Source organism: Microcebus murinus, chromosome 2 (assembly GCF_040939455.1).
Source record: "Microcebus murinus isolate Inina chromosome 2, M.murinus_Inina_mat1.0, whole genome shotgun sequence".
In the NCBI taxonomy this organism is placed as follows: domain Eukaryota; kingdom Metazoa; phylum Chordata; class Mammalia; order Primates; family Cheirogaleidae; genus Microcebus; species Microcebus murinus.
The window spans coordinates 109,642,577-109,665,370 of record NC_134105.1 but is presented as its reverse complement, the minus strand read 5'-3'; the positions used below and the strand labels follow the sequence as shown (position 1 = coordinate 109,665,370).

The window sequence follows — 22,794 nt, the reverse complement described above, 5'->3', positions numbered from 1 at the left end:
AGCTCCTCTCTTTTCCTCTTCTTATTCTACAGACTAGTTAGGAGGAGCAGCCATGACAAATCCACTTAGCAGTTCTTTGGAGGTGAAGGTTGGAAGGTGGGGGAGTTGGTCAGTAAGATATTTTAAAGCCATATATTAAAAGTGAAACACGGCCGGGCGCGGTGGCTCACGCCTGTAATCCTAGCACTCTGGGAGGCCGAGGCGGGCGGATTGCTCGAGGTCAGGAGTTCCAAACCAGCCTGAGCAAGAGTGAGACCCCGTCTCTACTATAAATAGAAAGAAATTAATTGGCCAACTAATATATATAAAAAATTAGCCGGGCATGGTGGCGAATGCCTGTAGTCCCAGCTACTTGGGAGGCTGAGGCAGGAGGATTGCTTGAGCCAGGAGTTTGAGGTTGCTGTGAGCTAGGCTGACGCCACGGCACTCACTCTAGCCTGGACAACAAAGCGAGACTCTGTCTCAAAAAAAAACAAAAAAACAAAAAAACAAAAAAACAAAAAAACAAAAAAAAAAAAGTGAAACAAACAGACTACACTTCACCTATCTCCAAATGCTCTAATAGCCCAATTTCCAACACAGATGGCCTTGCCGATAGTACAGAATAACTTCTACCCAGATGGATATGGAACTGGAAGTACTGACACTCCTGGGCTGCGTTTAATAAGGGGCATTTTTAAATGAACAGAATCAAGTTATTAATATATTTAACATATAAATTTAGAGATTATATTTTTTGTTTCTTTACATAATCTTTAGGTAAAAATATTACACTCTATTCTGATTTGGAAACACTACAACTTCTCTTATTTTTTTGCAAAATAAAATAACACACTACTTGGAGGAGATGTTATGTTAATCTATTGAATACTACTGGGTTGAATACTTCTGAAAGAACTCCCTTCTAGTGTAATTTCATTTACTAATAAGTAGTAAACTACAATAAAAAAGGTACTAGCCTGAAATGGAAGATGATTTGACTTCTAGACCTTGTTTTGTCACAAATGAGTTGTGTGATGCTATATAACTCCCTAGGTCTAAATTTCTTCATTTATAAACTAAGGGGGTGAATGGATACCTCTATATCTCAAAAATCTGAAGTGGAAACTATATATTCAAGAATTTCAAAATGTTCTACACTTTAAAAGCAATATTATTTGAAGCAAATATTATTTCCAATGTACTGTTGTAAAACTTTGTAAAAATGAGATTAAATAATAAAGCTAAAATAAATGGCCAAATTGTGAAAGGAATCTAATTCTACTTATTATACGTTCTATTCTTTTTCATCTATTCATCCTAGCTTTTTATCAGTAACTAAAAATAAACACTTCATGTTCTCTATGTGAGAGAATTCATTAAGTTCAGTTTACTAGTGAAACATTTTAAATTTGAGTGACTGGGATCACTAAGCTTCACTGAGGAGGTCAACAAAATTCTGCTGTTGACCTTAAGGAATGTGAAGACTCATCAAAATAAACCAAGCAAAGAAAAAAAAAATACACAAATGTATAATCATCTAATATAGAGCTGTGTTACAAGTATAGTTTTCTAAAGCAAAGAAGAGGGGTGGTCCAGCACCTGTTTCTGTAACTGACTGGGTCCTTTGTTTTTTCAAAAAGATCAGTAAAGTTTTTTTTAAATGTCCTGATGTCAATGCACAATAGCATTTTTCAGAAATGTTTAAATGTTGACAGAGGAAGTAGGATTTCCTCCTACTCATACCAAATCATGTAAGCAGGAACAATTCATCTACTCATAATAAGACAACATGACTGCTTTCTTGTACATATTTTATAGAGGTAATTAAATGTTTCAGGGGGGATAAGCACTCAATAATAAAATGACCACAGATACATTGCTAAAGCCATTACAAAGCCCCAACTTAAAAATAGAGTAAAATCCTAATCTAGGCACATGTCCTCCTGGCTACTTGATCTCTGTTTTCCACACTCTAATCAAAATTCCTGCCTCAGATAAGTATCATTATCACAATTAGGGAACTGAGTCTTATAAATCCTTGTAAGACAGAATGAATGGGAGTTTGCCTATTACTATCTGATTCTGGGGATATCAGTCAAATGAAATTAGATATTAGATAAGATTTAAGCATAAATGCTTATACTCTACAAAAGTATGCATATCCTATCTTGCAATGATTTAAAAACATATATGCATTCTTTAAAATAAGTGAAACACATAAATTTCAATAATTTGTTGGGCTAGTAATCTATGAGTCATTTCTCACTTATTTTTCAAATTAAATTTCTGAGCATTGAGGCAGTCCTTTTGAAATAAAAAGCATTTTAAATTGATTACATAGTTAATTTTTAATGGGTAACACCATTTGTAAGAATTCTATACAAATGTATAAACCTCATAAAGACAACAAAATAATTGTTGCCTCCAACAACTGAAAAAGAATTTATAAACAATTCAGTAATTTTAAAAAGCTCTAAATATAAAATTTAAGAAGCTTAAAGTCTAAGAAGCACTTTAAAATTAAGACTCTTCTCCATCATTTATATGGTTTAAGAAAGGCATTTCACTCAGTTCTGAAAACCTGATCTACTAATTTCAGTTTCCAATTAATTACTTTTTAGTAGCTTTTATGAATTACAAAAAGATTTCAAACTAAAATTATTTAATTCCAAAATAAGTTTTTTTTCTCTCCTGTCTGAGACAGTCTACCTCTGTTACTCAGGCTAGATTGCAGTGCAGCGGCATCATGATAGCTCACTGCAATCTCAAACTCCCAGGCTCAAACAATTCTCCTTGTTTCAGCCACCCAAGTAGCTGGGACTACAAGAGTGTACTACCGTACCTGTCTAATTTTTTCTATTTTTTGTAGAGATAGGGTTTCACTTTTGCTCAGGCTGGTCTTGAACTACTGGCCTCAAGCTATTCTCCCATCTCAGCCTCCCAGGAGTGCTAAGCTTACAGGCACGAGTCACCATGCCTGGCTCCAAAATAAGTTTTAAAAACCATTTCTTAAAAACAAAACACAAACACACTCTCAATTTAGCTTTTTAAGAGAAACAAAAAAGGGGCTTTAAGTCCCTAGTACTAATAATAAGCAAATGACTCATATTGGATAACATGTTTTAACACCAGTTCCTAAAGTGAGTTCATTATTATAAAAGTTTTTCCAACCATTTTCAAGAAAGGGAAAAAATCACACAGGGATTAATTTTTGAGAAGTGGGGACTTTATAAAAGTATTCCAGCACCAATTTAGCTTGATAAAGTGTTAGAAAATTGAGAAAAATACAAATACCAGAAATCTTTAACTACAAAGGACATGCATATTTTCTTAATAAAAGGAATGCCTGGGATTACAGATTTACTTCAATCTGGCATAGGGTTTGCCAGCTTAAGAGTAAAAGGAACAAGACGATGATGATTATATTATGTACATGGAACAGATGTTTTAAACCTTCGATAATTAACATTGGTCAAAAAATTAAGCAACATTTGTTCTTCCCTTACATAGTCCATTATGGTTGCATGCAATTAAATGCCTGTCAAATGGTATGAACTGACATAGGGTTCCTGGCATTTTTCTGAGTCAGATAAAACACCTTACACAAAGGAAATAAAGAGAATTCCTGTTGGTGGGAGGAACGTCTATTAGACAATACATTTTATTGTTGACATCATTTTGAGTGCAGTGGCACGATCACAGCTCACTGTAACCTTGATTTCCTAGGCTCTAACTAATCCTCTATCCTCAGCCTCTCAAGCAGCTGTAACTACAGATGTGCACCATCACGCCCAGGTAATATTTTTAGAAATTTTTGTAGAGATGGGTTCGTACTATGTTGCCTAGGCTGGACTTGAACTCCTAGCCTCAAGCAATCCTCCTGCCTCAGCCTTCCAAAGTGCTGGGATTACAGGGCTTTAAAAGGGTGGATTTGAAAGACTTAGGCTTTTCAGAAGTTCAACGAAAGAATAAACTTGCTTTACCTTGTTATTTTTCAGGAGTTTATTTTGAAAATAAAGTGTCCACTAAATGAGTTTACACATTTTTTTTAATCTACACAGGTTAGACTAGACTCATCACAGTAAAATAATTTACCTTACCTGCAGAATTCTGGTAAAGCTGAACTTTGAAAATACCAACAGTACAGTTCACTGTTGAGAAGACAATGGTTTCCCCTCAGTGAGGGAGGAAAAGAACCTAAAGACACATTTTAGCATCTTTAAAAAATGACTCATATGTGAGAGGAAAATTCAAATGAGTGCCTATAAAAAATAAGAGACAAAAGGAAAAGGGAGATGAAAATCAACTAATTGGGAAAAAAGTAAATGTGATCTAAAGCTTGATGGATATAGCAGGAACTTATGAGATAAATGGATACACAGAAGAAATTCTAAACTATGTATAAAAGGAAACTGGATGATACGAAGATGGTAGAAAGTTATAAAGGAAGTCATTTTCACAGATTCCTATTCATTCTAATGGAAGTGAAATCCATTTCTTTAGAAGAATTAAAATCTTTTACTCATATGCTCATTTTTGTTACACATCAGAGTTGAAAAATATCAAGGATATGAGTCCAACTGAGGAAGAGAAGGAGGAAAACCCTACACATCCAAAAAGTAAAGTTCAGAGAAGCACACTTAGGCCATCATAAAATGTTATAACCAAGTTTTATTTTGATCTGCTAAATCGGAGGCATACAATGACCTCAACACATGCCTTTAAACTCCCTTGCAAAAAAAAAAAACCCAAAAAACAAAAAAACAGATGGTGTAAAAGGAGCATTTTTGAGGTGTGAACAAAGTAACACATAGCAGAACCTTAGGAAAAGCTTCATTTAACTTTTTCTTTTCAACTTTAGTTTTTAAGTAACCCCTGAAACCATTCAATGTCACCAATACCATAATGAAGAAACCTTAGCCAACATTCATCTACAAAGCTGCTATTAAAAATGGCAGTCCTTTCTCCTTGGCCAACCTTAACATACGCTACCAGATGGTTTGTCCCCATTCTCCCCACGAAAGGAAAATCAAGTAAAAATTACACCAAAGGAGGATTCAGTATGAAGACCGGCTGTATGAAATTCTAATTAAATGGTAAGGCACATGTCCAGTCGTTTCATCACCTGTATAGTCATTAATAATCAACCTTCTAGCTGCCTAAAGAGCCCGGCCAACTCCTGATGGAAAGTGGGGCGGAGGAAGGTTTTCAGTATAAGTTGTCAGTGTTGGCGCTCCGAGGGGTCTTAATCTTCTCGATGTTTTTGAGGATTACGTCATGCAAGGTGGCATACTGGTTCCGTACGTGCAGCAGGATCTGGCGCACACTCAGGTACTCGTTTTCGTCGACCTCTGCTACAGTGCGGCGATAATCTTCCACTTGGGGGTACTTCACTATCTTGGATACCAGCTTGGCCCTGGTGTTGTAGTAGGTGGAGAAGCGACGTAGATAGGAGGCCGCTGTGCTCTCCACGGTCCAGAGCTGGTCCACGGTGTCTTCCTGGATAGACACTCCAAAGTTGTTGCCATCCTCCACCTTCGGGATGAGCAGCTGCACCCACATCCGCACTGTGTTGCATTTCTCTCTCAGTAGCTCTATCTCAGGTTTTACCCGCTCAATCAGCTCCACCAGGTGATGGTTGCTCCGCAGAAGCTGTCCCTCGCCCCCCGGCAGTGCTGGCACCTTGACCGCGGACTGGGTCTGCAGAGGCGGCGGGTCCCGGTTAGGCCCATCCCCCACGGTGTCTGGGGCGGTAGGGGGGTCCGGGGCGGGCACCGAACGGATTCTGGACAGGTCCTGCAGGCGGAGCTCCTGCACTCGGCTGTCCAGCTCCGACAGCTTCTGAGGGAAGAAGGTGGACACCAGATCCTCGGCCTCCTGCGCGATGCGGGCCCGAAACGAGTCTACTTTCCCCTGCACGTCCTGTTCTAGCTTCAGTGGGGAAGCCATGGTCTCCAGGGCCGGTGAACGTTGGGGCGGACAGGGCCTGGATTTCTCTCTCCTTGGCAGGCTGTGCTTGGGCCCCACGGTCGCCACCAACTCCCAACAGACCGCTCCGGAAATGGCGTCGGGGGTCCCAGCAGCCCGCGCGCAGCGGCGGGAAAGGAAGCCAGGAAGCCTGCGGCCGACCACACCCTGCTGAAGACGCCTGGTGCAGGCAGCCGGGCGTCTGGGGGCCGCGAGTTTAAGGAGACGCGGTCAGACGTAGTTCCCAGAGCAGCCCCTCTCCTACCTACCGGACCAACAGTTCCAAAGAACGTCGTTTAACATAAGCATTGTGAAGACCTGGCAGTGACAAGTCGGTTATGCTTTGCGTGGGCACTCAACGAAGTCTATAATCCCTGGATCAAATATACACTATCTCTTTCGAAAGAAACCTCACCAAATGGACTTTCCTGAGCAAGACTCAATTCTGGGAAGCAGTAAATCATACCTTTTTGGGTAGCCTGGGGCCTATCTATGCATTTCCCTTAGAGAATCAGAAGTGGTTCACTTCACTGTGGTATTTTAATCAAGTCAGCAAACTTCTGAGATCTTCTATGGCTTACTTAATACAAGTTTTAGTTTAAATTACAAATGTTGCTATATGACTCTTCCTAAACTCACCTTTTTTGGGACAATTAGAAAAAATCTGAATCTAGACTCTAGATTAAAAATCAAAGTCAAGTTTCCTGAATTTGCTAGCTATATTGTGATTACAGACGTGAATACTCTTGTTTTTAGGAAATAGACACTACAAAGGAATAACATGACATGATATGGTATTTAACTTATTCTCAGATAGTTCCAAAAAATTGTATGTGTGTGTGAAGAAAGAGAATGAGGAAAATATTAAAAATTGATGAATCTGCATAAAAGGTATATAGGAGTTCAGTACTATTCTTTTAACTTTTCTGTAAGTTTAAAATTATTTCAAAATAAAACGTGAAAGAACTACCCTTCCCCTAAAGGTTTCTGGCATTATAAAGACAAATTCTGAAATCTAAACTTTCAGCCAACATATTTATAATTCGTTATCCAACTGAAATATTTTCCTTTTGTTCTTTGTAACACCACAGAGTAAAGCCCATGCCTTTAACTTTTATACTAATATTATTGAAGTTTACTTCAAAAAGATTATTTTAAAGATGTACAGTTAGTTTCATATGTAACTGTCACCTCAGACTGTAAACTCCTTCAGAGCAGAGGCTAAGTCTTAATTTGTTTCTATTGCATCTGGCACAAAACCTGGCATGAAGCAGGTTTTTAATATATGTCTGATGCAATAATCTTGAATTAGTAAAATTTTAGGTAACCATAACTTCACATGATCTAGAAACTAAGGGAAAAGTGTAAACGAGACAAACTTGTTATAGGTTTGGTTCCCCAGCAAGCAGACTCAGAGATTGCTTACAGGAAGTTTATTAAGGGAGTGCTTTTGAGAAAAAGACCTGTAGAAGGGAAGAGAGAGCAGAGAGAGAAGCTTAACTTTCATGTAATCTCAAAGCCTCAGCTGACCCCATGGGAAACTGGGAAAGGCCTTTTAAAGTTGATTTGATTTGGGGACAAGGCAATATCTGAAGATGGCTGTATGGCAGCAGGACTTCCAGCTGTTGGGATATAATCCTTTAGTCCTGATGGAGAATTTGGGGAATGCATCATAGCTTGGACTACAAATGTGTCACATTAAGATACTTACACTAACAAAGTAGCAGTATGTGTTCAAGTCAAGCATGTTCAGTCCCATTTAGGAGTTGGAAATTCAAAAATGGTTTCTGTGTACAGATTGCTTCCAGTCTTATAGGAGTATGATAAAGAAGGATGCAGAGGAGATGATTATATGGGTGTGTATCTATGTGGTTATATATGTGGGGGTGGTATAGGGAACTACGACTGGTAAGTTGGATCTCAGGGTATAAGGGAAAGTGTCAGGAAATGAGGCAGAAGTAAGCAAGGACCAGCTCATGGAGGTAGGCCCCTGTTTACCACACTTAAGGAACTTGGATTTAATAAAAATCAATCAAAGCATTTAGGCAGGGGAAAATACATGATGGATGATATAAAGGGTGGAGGTAGATTTGAAGAAGAGACTTTAAGGAAGAGAGACTGTTGCCATAATGCAAAAGAGAAAAAGTATGCCTTTTTTAAGACAATGGTGATGAGGTTGAAGAGAAGCATCAATAGAGCTTAGAAAGCAAAATTAACATGACTTGGTGATAGTTCTGGATGTGGACAGATGAGAAATGGCATAATTCAACACTATAGGTTTTTTTGTTTTGTTCTGTTTTTTGCTTAGGGAAAGAATTTCTATTTATACTTACATTAAACCTCCCCCAAGAGGTGAATTAGAAATACATACATTTTTATACATTCTATTTACATTCAAGCTAGGGGAATTTAGATAAGGCTATCAAACAGAAAAGGAAAATCAATTTTTAAAACATGACCATAATTTTTTCCTAAATCTTGACTTTCTTCATAACTTTGGCTATAAAAAATTACAATGGAATTATTATGGAAATTCCCTTTTACAGCCAAGACATCTGGTGGTATATATGGTTTAAAAAATGGTTACTCTATTTTCAAAAAGTAAATATTTCTAGTTGCTCTTTTAAAGAAGTGAGGAAGTTTCTACTTACATTATGACACTGATTAATGCAGCCATTTATAAGGAATTATTTTCTTTAGTTGTCTGATGATAGAATATAAAATCCTTTAGGGGATTCAGCTGTTCTTTTTTCTGGTATGATGTAAGAGTTTTATTTATTCATAATGTTTCCTGTTCTTGTTAACAAGAGTAATGGTTGATAGGAAAATAACAGCTCCTAACTTTTCTCTTCTCTCATCAGCCATCAGCAATCAGCAGTTGTTTTCTTTTTCTCTTAAATTACTTAATGTACTTGCATGCCTTGATTTGACCCATGAAATTAATTCTGAATGCTAACAGGGGGAGGAATGCTAGGGACAGCTGTGGAGAGTGTGGTCTTGTTCAGGTCAGTTTCTCCTTCCTCCACAGCCCAGCAGGGTTCATGATGTACTCATGCCAATAACTGACACACCATTCTTCTTTTAGGAATACCTACAGGTTTATGGATTGATTTATCCTTCATATATCCTCCAACTCTAAAACTATGCTCTGTGAAGAAGGGATTCTGTGGTCCTATGTCTGAATTCCACTTAGAACTATTCTAAGCAACTGTTGTGTAAACTATTGGATATAAATATAACCTTAAGATAATGGATTGGGATTTAATCCTTCAAAATACATTTTTTCTCACTGATTTGTCTATAAATGTTAGGAGAAATATAATCAATGGGACTAAATCTAGATAACGTAAGACTCTGATGGGTGGGAATATTAATCCCCTTTATAAAATTCTTCATCTTTGGGTTGCAATGGGTTATAAGTTATCTAGCCCAACATGGCTTCATTTACTTCTTATAAATGACCTCTAATGAGTATCATAAAATGCTACATAATAACTATTATAATGTAGTTATTAAGAACCCTACCAGAGCCAATTTCTAGGGTTGACAAATATATCAATTCCCCTTCCTTGATTCTTTCCTAGACTGCTACAATAAGGGTACAGAAACAAACAATGCAGAACTACTTGTTACAGTGTCCCTGTCAACTGTAGACATTGCCAATTCAATGTCTCCAGAAATCAGTTTCCAAATCTAATGTGTACATGCATGCCTAAAAATGAAGAGGAGTGGCAATATAGCAGTGTGGTTAAGACTATGAAGTTAGTTTACTATACCATGTTCAAATCCTGGCTTTGCTGCCTACTATCTGTGTGACACTGGCTATATTATGAAACCTCTCTGTGCTTCATTTTGTAGTTGTAAAACTAGAAGTACAATCATGCATTGCATGATGACATTTCTATCAATGATGGACTGTATATATGACAGTAGTCCCATAAGATTATAATAGAGCATATACAGAAACCTGATATATGGCACTTGATATTGGCATTGCAGACCAAGTGGGGAAATGACTGCTATTCAGAAATATTGCTGGGAAATTTTATTTTCCATATGAAAGTATATATAGAAATAAAAAATTAATGCCATCTAGGTTTGTTTAAGTAAATTCTATGACATTTACACAATGATGAATTGCCTAACAATGCATTTCTCAAAACATATGCATCCCCATCGTTAAGTGATACTATGTAAGATATTTCCACAATTTAGTTTTATTATCTTTTTTTTTTTTGAAGGCTGGTCAAGTGAAGAAGTGGGAGTGGTACAATTTAGTTTTATGTATTTAATAAACATAAGCCAATGTTGGAGGAGAGTTTCTTCCTTTAAAAGTAAAAACCCTCTTCTAAATGCCTTGTACAAACAATTACAGAGTTATCTTCCTGAAATGCAAGTCTGATCCCATTTCTGTCTTCTACAGGTCAAGAAACAAACTCCTTAAGCATGGCCCACAAGTTCCTTCATGATCTGGATCCTGCCATCTTTTATTTCCCAGAACCTACTCTGCATTCCACAATGCTTCTCCCCCTCCTCCTCTGGGCTTACATATTCACCTCTCTCTGTGTGAAATGGCACACTGCCTCCTCATCCTCCCACTCTCTACCCTACTCATCCTTCTATAATCAACTCAAGGACTGTTTTCTGAAAAACCCCAGATACCACCTCTTCCTTCCTCAATGAAATTAGTGCTCCTGGCACAAGTAAACTAGTGTAATAATATCTACCTCATAAAGCTGTTGAAAGGATTAAATGAAATAACTTCTATAAAATACCTAGGACAGTAAATGCTTCATACATAGCAGTAGTTTTATTTGCAATCTCAGAGTATTCTGCATGATGTCTCTTTTATATTGATATATTAATAGTTCCTATCACAGTGTGTAATTTTGGATTTACAAGTCACTTTTCTCCACCATAATAAATTCCCTGAGAACAAGGATTTTAGCATATTTATTTTTATATATTCTACAGTAGCATAGTACCTGGTAAGAGTAAATGTTCAATGAGCATTTACTGAATGAATAAATAAATAATGAAGCCAAACAGGATACAATTTTATCAAATAGAATCTGATTAGCAAAAGAGATAGGACTTTCAAGCAGCTTGTCTTTTTCCTTTTTCCCCCAAAATTGCTGAGTTATGCTACATCATATAAAAGTCCATTCTGGGCCAGGCATGGTGGCTCACACCTGTAATCCTAGCACTCTGGGAGATCAAGATGGGAGGATTGCTTGAGGTCAGGAGTTCAAGACCAACCTAAGTCAGACAGAGTAAGACCCAATCTCTACTAACAATAGAAAAAATAAGCCAGGCATGGTGGTGGGCACCAGTAGTCCCAGGTACTCAGGAGGCTGAGGCAGGAGGATCACTTGAGCCCAAGAGTTTGAGGTTGCTATGAGCTAGGCTGATGTAACGGCACTCTAGCCTGGGCAACAGAGTGGGACTCTGTCTGAAGCAGTCTTCTAGGCTAAAGTCTTTAGGGCTTTCTACAAGAAAGGTGGAAAATACATTTCTTTTTTCTTCCATCAACAGCAAACAGTTTCACATTCTGCTTTTGACACTGGTAATATGCCAGAATCCTACTAGTCACAGTATTACTTAGTTCTAAAAAATAGTCCTCAATTAAATAAGGAGTTCATCTGTAGAACAGTAGTTGTGCAGTACTACATGTTTGTGCAAAAGGAATATATTGCGGAGTACTAGAGAGGGTACACACATGGAATAAGGGTGATGCTGGCTCTGACTCATACTCCTACTGTTTATTTATAGCTTCTTATTAGTATGGGATTTGTTTTATTTGGCAAAAATACAAGATTTCAACTGACTGAGAGAGGAAGATGTAAGAAAATGCCTAAGCATAAAAACTTCTACAGCTGAATAATAATCTGTAACTCAGTGCTATATCAACAGGCTCCCCAGGGGCTGGTGCAAGCTGAAACCACTCCAGAATTACAAATTTCATGAGCTGCAGACTTTACTGCAGTAAAGTAGTGGTTGACTGAAAGTACTTTACTGAAAGTAAAGTAGTGGTTAACTGAAGATTTTATTCTTCTATAGACACCTCTATTTATAAATGCTAAGTTCACTAGGTGGAGTTAGATTTTTAGATTAGTGTACAAAATATTTACAATGAGTTCCTAATTTATTTAAATAGTTTTTACCAGCAGGGACAAGCTAAAGCATTTATATGCTTCAAACTGAAAAAATATAATTTCTCAATGTTCATTTAAAATTACACTCTGCCCTCTTACTCTGATTTTCCTTCTCAACACTTATCACACATTGATATTCTATTACATATTTATTTGTATGCTTGTTTAGCATCTGTCTCTAGGATGTAAGCTCTAGAAAAGCAAGGACTTATTTTGTTCATTGCAGGATTCTTTGTAGTGAAAACAGCCAGGCACATAATGGCAAAATATACAGGATATTTGTCATAAATGAATGACAGTGAAATTGATTAAATTTATTGCTTAAATAATAATTCTTGGAGGACAACTGCACAGTTGGAAGAGCTTTTCCAAAAAAAAAAAAATTATAAAAGTAAGGCAATTATTCAAATAGACAATCACAACTTAGTGTGAATAAATTTTTTGGATAATAAAATCAATTTTTATGGGGGGTGGGAGGGTAAACCCACAACTAATGGAAGCGGAGTGCACTGTGGGGGGAAGGACACTCTTGTAACCCTGACTTGGGTGAGGCAAACACATTATATGTAACCAAAATGTTTGTACCTCCATAATATTCTGAGTTTAAAAAAATACAAATAAACTCATTAAAGTCAATTCTTAAAAGGTCTGAGGAAAGAAACCTTTTTTGCTCCAAAGAGATCTCATATTTTTTTTTCTGATAAAGAACAACAAAAAAAGCACTACTAGTTTAAAAGAATTTGGGGTTTTGTTATTTATCACTACCATTCACCTTCTTAAAATAGAGGTGTTTGTTTCAAAATGAAATTAAAATCCACATTTTGGTAGGTGGAAAATATACCCTCCTAGTTTTATATTTTAAAATCAGGCCGGGCGCGGTGGCTCACGCCTGTAATCCTAGCACTTTGGGAGGCCGAGGCGGGCGGATCGCTCAAGGTCAGGAGTTCGAAACCAGCCTGAGCGAGACCCCGTCTCTACCAAAAATAGAAAGAAATTAATTGACCAACTAAAATATATATATATACAAAAAATTAGCCGGGCATGGTGGCGCATGCCTGTAGTCCCAGCTACTTGGGAGGCTGAGGCAGTAGGATCGCTGAGCCCAGGAGATTGAGGTTGCTGTGAGCCAGGCTGACGCCACGGCACTCACTCTAGCCTGGGCAACAAAGTGAGACTCTGTCTCAAAAAAAAAAAAAAAAAAAAAAAAATCAAATCAACTGCAAAAAATACAGTAAGATAAAACCAAAATTAAAAAAAAAATTTAGTCTGAACTTTTTGGTTGTAATAAGTATTTAACCTAAGGATACACTATATTCTCCCTAATCTAAGCTGAATACAAAATTGGTAAAAATGATCCTAGGAGGAGAATAGCTTACAAATAACCAGCAACCATATATGCACAGAAATTGATCATTTCTTTCTTTATGATAGGGTATTATATATACTCACATATTTTACTAAAAAATAAGCAATGTAAACTTATAACTAAAATGGCTACCCCAAGCTGGGCATGGTGGCTCATGCCTATAATCCTACTCGGGAGGCTGAGGCAGGAGGATTGCTTGAGCCCAGGAGTTTGGGGTTGCAGTGAGCTATTTATGATGATGCCACTGTACTCTACCCAGGGTACAGAGTGAGACCTGGTCTGCAAAAAAACAATTTAAAAAGGTAACCCAAAAGCTTTAGGCCTAAGTGAAGTTGCTTCATCAGAATAGAATTCGACTATTCAAATTATTAAGTTTTTATCTTCTTAATAACCTGTGGACTCCTACTATATAGAAAAATGGGCCAGATGTGGTGGCGTGATAGGCCTATAATCCTAGCACTCTGGGAGGCCGAGGCGGGCGGATAGCTTGAGGTCAAGAGTTCAAAACCAGCCTGAGCGAGACCCCATCTCTACTAAAAATAGAAAGAAATTAACTGACCAACTAAAAATATATATACAAAAAAATAAAAATTTAGCCGGGCATGGTGGTGCATGCCTATAGTCTGTGAGCTAGGCTGATGCCACGGCACTCACTCTAGCCTGGGCAACAAAGTGAGACTCTGTCTCAAAAAAATGAAAAGAAAGAAAAGAAAAATGTCAGATAACAGGCTTCATCTGAAAATGAGAAACAATGAATTACAACCTTGTGCAATTACATCTATTAACAATTATGAAACCTATGATGATGTAATTTTTTAAAAACTATATATGATTATGTGTATGTTTTAATACTTATAAGAAAAACAATAAAGGCTGGCTTCACACTACCAGTAAAAATAATGTTTATTATATTTTCTGAATGAACTTATGACATATCAGCCATGTGGCTCCTATCTAATATCAATATGAAATGGTGAGATTAAAGACTGATTTCTTTCCAATTATCAGCTGATGTCACTAACTCCATGCAGATGAATGTGATGTGGTCAATCAGAATAAACCCTAAAAATAGCGAAAAACCTTAGTGCCTCCTGTTACTCAGTTTTCTGATTATAATCTAAGTCTCTAGTTTCTGTAGATATCATGTGAAATGAACACTGAATTAGCATCAATACAAGAAATACTTAAAAGAACTCCAAAATCACTTTTAGACTATTAGAAGAGATCAAATAGTATTGAAGGAGATTCTAGCTATCTTTCTGTTTGGAAGAGCCCTTCCTTTCAAAGTTCTGATTCTCTTCCCCACAAACGGAAAAAGCATAGGTCTAAATTATCTAAATCAGGCTTTCATAAACCTAGTTGGATAACGGATAGTAATGTAATGAATGCTACTGTTGTAAAATTCTGCAGTTTTAATACTCTTCCTAAACATGCTAATTTTTTGTCTGTTGATCGATGATAAGGAAAATAATAGCATTAAAATGAATCTTTCTGGGGAGTTGGGGGAGGGGAAGGATCATAAATGATTGTGCTAAATCTAATGAAAACAAACACTTTCCCCTTTTATTCCCTCCATTTATGGGTTTTTCATACTGTAGCCATATGCTTCCAAAGTCAATCCCCTGATGATCGAGAAATAAACATAATATGAATACCTACTATGTGTTAAATATTGTGCCAGTACTTGATTTAGTATTTCACTTAAATATCTCAACAACCCAAGAAGAGACAACTATTAATATTACTACACAGAGATAAGGACACTGAGGCTCTGAGAAACATTTCCCTAGTCTTTAAGTTTCTAAGCAGTTGAAAATGATAGTTAAATCCCAGATTTATCTGACTCCAAAGCCCATGTTACAAGATTGTCTATTAAAAAAAAATGCTGCATCAGGTCCCAAAAGTTATTTTCTCCATTAAACTGAAAAGTAATGACTCACAGCTAAATGGAAAAACTTGTTTTCTTATTTCTGAATAAACACAATGCTACAGGATAAATTATACCCTGTGCAAATTTTCTGTTCTTTATGCAATGCATAGGATATGTGTATATATGAATGTGTATACATAATACATATATTTAAAAGATTCATTCTAGGGTCTAATTCTGAAGCTATTTTTAAATTAAATTAAGGAAAACAAACCACTAATAAATTAGATAAGTATCAGACAGTTCTTACAAGAACTTTAGCTTTCTTTCACTTATTTCTCTGTGTATTTCCTAGTACTGTGGTCTATACAGGCACATATTATATGTTTATCTTGTCTAGTCTCCAGAATTTTGGTTTGGCAATATCTTCTGCTACCCATTACACTTTTGCTATAATTATCTACAGTATATGTTATGTTTCCAAAGAGAATATAAATAACATTTCATTGGGTAAGTAAAAAGACTGGAAATTTGAGGTTGAAGAAGTTCAATCACAGGATACTGTTTTAAGAAGTTCCAGCAAAATGTACAACCTAACAAAGTCAAGGATAACACAAAGCAAACTGAAAGCCTGGTATAACCTTTTTAACTTTGCTTTGCTTCTTCCTTTAAAAGCTTTTGGATGAAAACACAGCATTGAATATCATATAATACTGCATATCCATTTGTATAAAATTAACTTTGATGTATACCTTTCACCATATATAAAAATTAACTCAAAGTGGATCACAGACCTAAATAAATGTAGAACCTAAAACTATAAAACTTTTAGAAAAAAACATTGTGAGAAAATCTTTGTGATCCTGAGTTAGGCAAATATTTCTGTTTTTGGTTTTTGGTAGAGACAGAGTCTCACTATGTTGCCCAGGCTGGTCTTAAACTCCTGGCCTCAAGTGATCCTCCTGCCTTGACTCCCAAGTGCTGGGATTATAGGCATGACCCTATGTTTCTTAGAACAGCAAAAGCACAATCCATAAAAGAAAAAGCTGATAAATTAGACTTCATCAAATTAAGAATTTCTGACTTTTAAAAAACACTTATAAGGAGATTAATAGACAAGCAACAGACTAGGAGAAAATATTTTTTAAATCATATATTTAAGAAAGGACTTGTATCTAGAATATATAAAGAACTCGCAAAGCTGCTGATTGCTAACCTCATCGAGGTTCCTAGAAGGTGGCATGCTTGGAGAGGGCATGGAAGCTCTGATCCCCTTCCTACATGCCTTGCTGCTATCCATCTCTTCAATCTGGCTGTTCATGTGTATCCTCTGTAAATACAATAAACTCATAAACACAAACTCTTCCTTGCCAGCTTTGAGAAAGTAAGTTGCCACTGGAGAGGATCCTTCCCCAGTCAAACCTTAAGATGAGTCTGCAGCCCTGGCCAAGAATGTTACTGTTAGCTTTCAGATGAGATCTTGAAGCAGAGGACCCAAGAAAGCTACACCTGGACTCCTGACCCACAAAAACTGTGAGACAGTAAAAGCTGCTAAATGAAACAAAACAAAACAAACCCTCAAAAAAAGAACTCTCAATTATAAGAAAACAACCCAGTAAAAATATGGACAAAGATTTGAATAGCTACTTCACCAAAGAAGATTTATGAATAGTAAATAAGCACATAAAAAGATGCTCAAAATTATTAGTCATTAGAGAAATGCAAATTAAAACCACAATGAGATGCCACTACACACCTTTATTAGAATGGCTAAAATGTAAAAGACTGGCTATAGCAAATGTTGACAAGGATATGGAGACACTGGAACTCTCATATACTGCTGGTGAGAATGTAAAATGGTACAACCACTTTGGGAAACAGTTTGGCAGCTTCTTAAAAGCTAAACATACAGCTACTATATAGCCATTTCATTTCTAGGTATTTACACAAGAAAAATGAGAGCATATGTCCATACAAAGACTTGTTAACAAATATTCACAGTAGCCTCAATTATAGTAGCCAATAAAAAAAGGTAAATGAGGCCGGGCGTGGTGGCTCACGCCTGTAATCCTAGCACTCTGGGAGGTCGAGGCGGGAGGATTGCTCGAGGTCAGGAGTTGGAAACCAGCCTGAGCAAGAGCGAAACTCCGTCTCTATTATATAAATAGAAAGAAATTAATTGGCCAACTAATATATATAGAAAAAAAATTAGCCGGGCATGGTGTTGCACGCCTGTAGTCCCAGCTACTCGGGAGGCTGAGGCAGGAGGATTGCCTGAGCCCAGCAGTTTGAGGTTGCTGTGAGCTAGGCTGATGGCACGGCACTCACTCTAGCCTGGGCAACAAAGCGAGACTCTGTTTCAAAAAAAAAAAAAAAGGATGGTAAATGAATAAGCAAATTTTACTATATCCCTATACTAGAATACTACTCAGCAATAAAGGAAAGAACTACTGATACAAGAAACAACATGGGGGGATTAATCTCAAAATAATTCTGCTGGAAGAAAAATATATATAATGTATGATTCCCTTATATAAAATTCCTAAAAAATAAACTAATTTATAGTGCCAGGAGATCAGTTGCTTGGTGACAGAGGACAGAGTGGGCAGGAAGAAATTACAAAGAGGCATGAGGAAATAAAACTTATGAGAATGATAGGCATGCTGATTATTTTGATTATGGGGTGATTTCACAGATATAGACAAAAGTCAAACTAATAAAGTTTGCAGTTAAATATGTACAGTTTATTATAGGTCAATTATATCTCAATAAAGCTGTTAAAAAAAAACCCAAACTAATCTTCACCTTAAAAGAACACACATGGCATTGCATGGCATATATAATTTCACTATTGATTTTATTTACAAAGTATACTAAATAATAAATCATTGCTTTATATAGCAGAGAATTAAATTCAAACCAGTCATAGGATTTTATCTTTATGTAAAGAGAATCAGAGGCTTCCAAGTGGTATAGTTCCCTGACTGCTATAACAGCTATCTCCTTCGAAGACAATAGGGCAGAAATCCAAGATAAACTCTAAATGTTCCAGTATTCTTGATTAAAATAAATATTAAAGTTATTTATTTTGAAAATGATAAAGAACGTACCAAATAAAAAATGATATTATTAAGTTGCATCTACAAATTCTTATAAATTTTCTACCTTCCAACAGCTGGAAGTGAAGAAAGGTATGAGGGAAAAGGAGAGAGAGAAGGAAGAAGGAATGGCACTTTCCCCCTGTAGCATCTCAAAGTGTTACAGAAGATCATGGAACACCATTTTTACTTGAAAGACTGACTGACAAACTATAGTTGTTTGTCCTTGAATAGCTGATATATATTTTCTTGAAAATTAATGAAGTGAACCTATCACTTAAAAAAACTGACTTATTTTTGACAATGATCAAATTCGAGCCTTCAAACAAAAATTAAAATTTTGGGAAACTTATGTCTGCTACCATGAGCTTAACAGCTTCACCATACTTAAAAGACTTTTCTGATAAGATCTGTGATGGTATTAAAGAATGTGATTTCTTAATGTATAATAAAATGTGTCAACATTTGGAAGATCTGCATAAGTCAGTGAACCACTATCTTCAAATGACCAATGTGTGATGTTACAAAATATCGCATGGGAAAAAGATCCATTCAAAGTGCAAGATAAACCAATGAATTTTAACGTCTCAGAGTACTAAAAGTTCATAGATTTGGCTTCCACATTGCAATTAACCTTTAAGAAACTACCATCTTGCATTTGGTGTAGCATCAAAGAATATCCACAATTATCTGAAAGGCTTTTAAAATATTCCTTCCTTGTCCAACTATTACTTTGTATGAGGCTAGATTTTCTTCATATATTTCAACCAAAAAGAACATTAACACAGAAGCAGATATAAGAACCTAGGTAGCTTCTATTAAGCCAGTTATTAAAGAGATTTTTAAAACAGGTAAAAACCATGCCGCTCTTCTCATCAATGTCTCTTTGTTTTTTAGAAAATATAAAGGACTTTGGAAACCAAAAAGTTTGAGAACGACTGATATAAGAATTACCACATTAATCTAAGGATCTCACGCCAGGCACTTAGGGAGGCTGAGGTGGGAGGATTGCTTGAGGCTAGGAGTTTGAAACCAGCCTAAGCAGTACTGCGAGTCCCCATCTCTACAAAAAATTTTAGCCAGGAATGGTAGCACACACCTGTAGTCCCAGGTACTCGAGAGGCTGAGGAAGGAGGATTGCTTGAGCCTAGGAGTTTGAGATTGCAGTGAGCTATGATGAAGCCACTGCACTCTAGCCCAAGCAACAGAATGAGACCCTGTCTCAAAAAAAAAAAGGGAGGGGGACAGTCTAAATGCAGCTAAAGACTCAAGTAAAGAAAAAAAAAATGGTCTCCACTCTTTTATCATTCAGTTGAGTCTTGGACTTGATGGCAAAATAGGAGCCTGAAAGGTTAGAGCCAAACATACACAAGACAAGTAGATATATGGATATACATACATCCATCAGATAAATGTCTGCTTACATAGCTCTGAGTTGGAGCTTCTTTATTACAAAGTAAAAGAAAAATTATTTTTACTATATATTAGGCTGGTGCAAAAGTAACTGTGGTTTTAGCACTGATGAAATTTGCCATTTGATATTGGGATACATTCTTAACTAAATGTGGTTATGTTATACATCATTTTAATGTGCATTTCTCCCTTTATGTTATTTTGCTAAAGACTTATTACTTGCTATTTATTTTATATTGATTTTAGACAATAGAAATGATGTTAAACAAAAAGCAAATTCGAGTGGTTTTCTTACTTGAGTTCAAAATGGCTTGTAAAGCAGCGGAGACAATGGGCAACATCAACAACGCGTTTGGCCCAGGAACTGCTAATGAAGATACAGTGCAGTGGTGGTTCAAGAAGTTTTGCAAAGGAGATGAAAGCCTTGAAGATGAGGAACACAGTGGCCAGCCATTGGAAGTTGACAAGACCAATTGAGAGCAATCATAGAAGCTGACCTTCTTACAACTACATGAGAAGTTGCTGAAGAACTCATTCAAGAAGTTGCTGAAGAACTCATTCAGCATTTGAAGCAAATTGGAAAGGTGAAAAAGCTCTATAAGTGGGTGCCTCATGAGTTGACCGGAAAAAAAAAAACTGTCCTTTTGAAATGTCATCTTCGCTTCTTGCAATGATTGGATTGTGACTTGGGACAAAAAGTGAATTGTATACAACAACTGGCAACTACCAGCTCAGTGGCTGGACCAAGAGGTTCCAAAGCACTTCCCAAAGCCAAACTTGCACCAAAAAAGGTCATGGTCTCTGGTCATCTGCTGCCAGTCTGATCCACTACAATTTCCTGAATCCTGGTGAAACCATTATATCTGAGAAGTATGCTAAGCGAATCAATGAAATGCACCAAAAACTGCAATACCTGCAGCTGGCATTGGTCAACAAAAAGGGCCTAATTCTTCTCCACGACAAAGCCCAACCGCAGGTACACACAAGCAACACTTCGAAAGTTGAACGAATTGGGCTACAAAGTTTTGCCTCGTCTACCATATTCACCTGACCTCTTGCCAACCAACTACCATTTCTTCAAGTATCTCGACAATCTTTTGCAGGGAAAATGCTTCCACAACCAGCAGGATGCAGAAAATGCTTTCCAAGAGTTTGTCTAATCCTGAAGTATGGATTTTTATGCTACAGGAATAAACAAACTTATTTCTCGCTGGCAAAAGTGTGTTCATTGTAATGGTTCCTATTTTGATTAATTAAGATGTGTCTGAGCCTTCTTATAATGATTTAAAATTCACAGTCCCAAACTGCAATTACTTTTGTACCAACCTAGTAGCTTTCTTTTTAGTTTACACTACTTGTACTAGAATAGATATTTAAAAACTGCTAATTCAAAGTACATTTTTGAGGGAGAATTTAATCAACCTCTTTAAGGAACTTCAAAGTAAATATGTGACAGTACCCCTCAACAGAATAAAAATTACCACATTTCTATTCAATAAAAAATGGAATCAGAAAAAAATCCAGCTATAAAATATAAACTGAATAACAGAGATCTTTTTATTCAGTAAGATATATTTTAGTTTAATATTTTAAGATTTTAAAGCATATTATAATCAGACATAGATGACTAAATAAATTACTCAAAAGATAGTCTATGAAAAGATTCAACAATTTGAGTTGACAAGCTTTTCTTAAATACCTTCCATATATGAAATAAGCACTGTGCAGGGAATAAAATGCTAACATAGTCTCATCCTTCTAGGATATCACAAACACATTATAGACAGGCCTCTAAAGATATGAAACTTAGTCTGGGGCTTATTCTGGAGGTTAAAATGATAGCACAATCTATTTAGCATTGAAAAATAATCTTCTCTGTCCATGTAATACCAAGACCAGTGTTTCAACTTTGAAACACAGAGAAAACTATACATCCAATATTCTATTGGATGTATAGTTTTCCCTCATGCAAAACAGTACTTCGCCTTTTAAAAATGCATTTGAATTCAATGCATTTTCAAAAGACTTATTTCTAGATTTATCATGAGAAACAGATGGCCTGATAAAAATACTCAATAAACTGGTCTATCACAACTTCCCTATTAGATTATGGTGATTATATAAACTAATTCAGAATATGGCATCAAACTGATTCGGTATCAGCTCATTTATTTGTTTATTCATTCAGTATTTACTGAATACCTGCTACATACTTGGCACTATCCTGTGTATTGGGAATAGAGTAATTACTAAGAGAAGATTCTTGCCCTCAGGGTGCTTGTCACCTGGCAGGGGAAATAGACATTAAGCAATCACATAATTATTTAGTTAGACACTATACTCCTAGTTTCAGCTAATTATCCATCCTGGTGGCTTCCAGCATGATGCCCACATTATGAACTGGACAACTCCTCAAAGCATACCCATAATAGGATCTTTAAAGAAGATTAGCAGCAATGTGTTGAAATAAATATCATGCAATGATTAGTCCTAAGATTTTTCAGGAAAAACCAACTAAGTGTCAGTGTCCAGATTTGCTGATGGTGTCAAAAGCTAAACAAATCAGAGGCCAAAATGAACGAATCACTACATATGGGGGAGGGTAGGAAATGACATGAGTCATGAGACCTTAATCCTGAGTCAGATCATAAATCATCAACTTTTCCTAACTATAATAATTAGTTTCCTCTATAATTAAGTTTTGTGACATCATCTAAAAGATTATACCAAATTTTGTGTAGAAATAAAATGATTTAACAGTCTACTTTGCTAGTTTTCTAATTTTTTATATGAGAAAAAAACCCTAAAATCATCTCCATATAAATTAAATTAGAAATAGTTCTATCAACTTTTACAATTTTAAAACTCTTTAGACATTATTAAAAACTAGTTCCTTATTTAAGATTTAAAAGACTTTTGATTTCTCAAGGAATAATTTAAATA

General features: G+C 36.3%; 1 protein-coding gene and 1 pseudogene across 1 annotated transcript in view; both read right to left on the bottom strand.

Annotated features, from left to right (window-relative positions):
- Positions 1 to 22,794, bottom strand: part of ATF6 (activating transcription factor 6) — a 200,497-nt gene that overhangs the window by 80,776 nt on the left and 96,927 nt on the right. The gene's annotated exons all lie outside the window — the stretch shown is intronic.
- On the bottom strand, positions 521 to 12,965 carry LOC142869589 (proteasome activator complex subunit 3 pseudogene; annotated as a pseudogene).